Source organism: Protobothrops mucrosquamatus, unplaced genomic scaffold (assembly GCF_001527695.2).
Source record: "Protobothrops mucrosquamatus isolate PMUCROS unplaced genomic scaffold, P.Mucros_1.0 scaffold984, whole genome shotgun sequence".
Lineage (NCBI taxonomy): Eukaryota > Metazoa > Chordata > Lepidosauria > Squamata > Viperidae > Protobothrops > Protobothrops mucrosquamatus.
The window spans coordinates 163,566-167,511 of record NW_015387224.1 but is presented as its reverse complement, the minus strand read 5'-3'; positions in this window follow the sequence as shown (position 1 = coordinate 167,511).

Sequence of the window (3,946 nt, the reverse complement as noted above, 5' to 3'; positions counted from 1 at the left end):
AAAAAAAAAAAAAAAAAAAAAAAAAAAAAAAAAAAAAAAAAAAAAAAAAAAAAAAAAAAAAAAAAAAAAAAAAAAAAAAAAAAACATAATAGCAGAGGCTTCTTGAAGAAACAACAATCTTATAATTTTCACTGCTCAGTAATAGTCATAATCATAGAACCTAATTCTAAAGTGATAATTTTCAGTGTTAACCCATTTTTCCTAAAGACCAATTAACAGAGGACTCTTCCACAAGGCACAGTTTCTATCCCCTAATTCCTCCAAAGCTGTATAAAGACCTGTCAATAATCTCAGCTCTGCCAGCTTCCAAATGCTGAGCAGAATAACTCAACTAAAGCTCTCCCTCCAGCTGACCAATAGAAGCCTCTAGAAAGCAGCATTCCATTAGTTCACCTCCATTCCATAAGACAGAGACATGAAATATATTGTTAGCTCCTCTTCCATGTTTTCTGTATATATTGCATATATCTAGGCTTTTGCAAAGAAATCTAAGCATCTGCAATATGGTGAAGCTTTTCTACTGCTAAGCCACCTTTCTGTCTGTTTTAAAAATCCCATTGAGAGCCATAAAGATGATAGGATTTCATGTATCCATTTTGCAAACAGGTCCCTTTTCCAGTACTTCTAATTATGGTTGTAGACTGGAACAAGGGCTGATGTGGGGTAATAAATGGTAAACAAAATGTGGACCTGCAGAAACTTTAATTCATTGTAATGGCATTTCAGAAATCAAGCTGCAGCAAAGCATTTTTCAGACCCATTTATCCCTGTCAAAAGAAATGGGGGAAACCATTTCTTAAGATACAGGTGACATCATGTACTTCCGGAACCTGCAGTTTCTAAATCCATAACCAAGGAAAAATCTTCTTCGCAGTAATTCAAAAGTATTACAATATGGTCAGACCTTCTCTTATCAGGGAGAGTTACAGCTACCAAACAAAGCAGCAATAATTCAATGCACTCCAGGCTACCTTGGGTGGCTGAAATGAATCCTAGAGTACACTAAGATGGCACTTGCTTCTTTGGGGAATGTAACCCCATTTGGGTTCAGAGACCTATTGCAATTCAGTGAGCTGCCAATCCATAGTGTGTCTATTTTTCTTTTGGATTTCAATTTATTATCCCTTACCCAATACATTAACTTATTTGGACACTGATCTAGATCATGCTGATGACAAAGATAAATAGAACTGGTACCTGTCAGCCTGTCAGTGGTATGCACTCCCAAATTGCCTTATGACCTTATCCAGCAACTTCATCTACCTATGAAGTCCTTAGAGCCTATCTAGAATAGAGGGGTGTAGAAATCTGGGTAATTAATAAAATAAAAGAACCAGGCAGCCAGAAAACTGTATCACATTTATGCTGGTGCAGAATATGGTTGCATTTAATCTGTGCTCTTTGTCTGCCCTGATTTTCAGGTTATTTGTAACTGCAATTCAAGGTGAAGTAAAAAGCAGCCAGAGAGTTGAATGAAAATCTGCACACAAAAGACAATAATGAATGAAATGAATTTGGTGATAGTGATTCAGAGCATTCTACTGCAATCACTGTGGTCTGGGATAGCACTCAATCTTTTCAACAATTATGTGGATGAAGGTACACATGGAAAAGTTGTAAAATTCAGAACTGGGTGAAACTATGGTGACATTTTAAGGCAATAAAGAGTTAAACATACAGCAGTATCATGAAAATCAACAATAATAAAGAATCAGGGCGGCAAAAGCAAAATGTATACCATGGGACAATAATTAGTAAACAGCACTATTTAAATTTGGGATAGGTGGCGAAACCTTGTATTTCTTAGGGAGAAAATGCTCCCTGATTAATCCCTTGTTCAGCAATTGTTTTATGCTGTTTATAGAAATTTATAGAATGGATTCCAACTATTACTGTTTTCTCGTTGACGCTCTTTCTTTTTTGCTTTTCACAAAATATCTCTTTAAGAAGACAAAGGGCCTTGCCATTTTGGACCAGTAGTACTAGAATTCTCTGCTTAGAAATATGCTTAAGTGGTCTGGCCCTTTGGCTATGGTAAAAATGAGAAGTAAAGTTAAGCCTATAACGATGTTTAACGTTTACAAGATATTGTAATAAGGGAGATTTGTGTTATTCCCTCCCCAAGAAGCAATTGCTGGATCCATCTGTTTTAGATACCTTTGGCCCCATCTCCAACCTTCCCTTTTAAAGGAGGGTTGCTAAAAAGGTAGGTCCATTGGAGTTTCAGAGATTCCTGGAAAAAAACCCAGATTATCTGGACCCTGTTTAGTCGGGCTTCAGATCTGGTATAGGACTAAAATGGCATTAATTATACATGTGAATGATCTCTGGTAAGGCAGGATGGGGTGGTGCATCCATCCTTGCTCCCCTTGATCTCTCATTGATTTTTGATGCTGTGAATCATAATCTGAACTGGCTTTGGCTGCTTGGAGTGGGAGGTGTAGTGCTGAGTGGATTCTTCTCTTCTGAGGCCTTCCTTCCTCCTGGGAGAAAAGATCTAGCCTACAATCCCTTCTCTGTGGAATACTTAAGGGTTCTACACTCTTCCTATTTCTATTTAACATCTAATGAAGTCATTGGCTGAAGGTAAGGCATCATCAATATGCTGATGATACACAGCTCTAATTCTACAGCATGTGAGATGTAGCCTCCACCGGTGGGTTATCAATGCCTCCTTGCTCAGTTTAGACTAAGATCAAACTTTGGCCACGCCTCCCTGGGCTGTCCTTCCCCAGTTTGTTCTTAGTCTCGAGCTCAGTTAGGACACACTTGATACTCCTCTCTTAGCAATTAGATTTAGAACTTAGCTTCAGTAGAAATAATTTATTTCTTTATTTACCTTGTTTTCTTCCTTTAGCTGTCTATTATTTTTACCTTTTAACTTCGAATAATTGATTTTTTTTTTTTCTTTGTAGCCTTTGGGGGATTCCCGGCAAGGAGACCTCACTGAGGGCCTCTCCTTTGCCGTTTTAACCTCCGATCGGTCGCCTTTGAGCGCTGCGAAGGGTTTTTTTTTTTCCCGGACGATCCAGCCGTTTTTTTGCTTCTCGGGCTGGCTGTTGGCTCCGTGAGGGAAAGTTCCCTCAGCGTGGGGGAGGCCCGACTAGGCCGGCGGCGCTGGGGGGGGCGTTTTTTCTGCCTCAGAGGCTTGCAAGCCTCCGTTTCTTGCGAGCGGAGCCTTACCGTGGCGCTGGCCTTTACCCGCCGTTTTCCGGCTCGCCCTATCGTTGGGCGCACAGAGAGGGACCCCCCCGCGCGCCAGAGCACGCCGATCGTCAGGGAATAGGCCGCAAACAGAATCTCATCTCCCCGCGGCCACGAGACTCCAGAAAAGGACAGGAGTGGACCGTTCGTCAAAACGCAAGTTTGTTAGTGGCTTATTCAGAAAGGGGGTGAAAACTGGGTGGCTGAGGCCCTTAGGTGCCCTTGTCCACCTCACATTCCTCTCAGGTCGCCATTAAGACGACCACGAGGCCTGCGTCCGCCATTTTGTAGTCAGGCTAGGTGTGGCCGCCATTTTGTTGAGGCCTTTACCCCGGCTGAGGCTGGGCCTGCTACTACGAGTCATAGCCTACTGTGTTAGGCTCTCAAGGGGGTGTTACACTGTCAGTCATCCTTGGCTGGGACATTTTCTGGAATAAGGGAGCTCCTTATTCCTCATTCCTGGTATAATTACCAACTTTAATCCTGGTATTTCGTTGGGAGTTTTCATTCCACCTGTTCACATTAGCTCGCGGCGCTGTGCCTGCAGGGCCTGGACAGGCAGTTTTACTAAACTGGCTATTTGCCATTGTGGTTGTCTTAGGGCGCGGGAAAGTTTCCCTCCCGGACAACTTGATCTGCGTGTTTACCCCCACTGCAGGGCTTCTCCTATTTGGAAGACCCGGCTCACAATGGCAGATAGTGTTTCTCCTCAGACTTTGCAGGGTTCAAGTGCCCCCCCCCC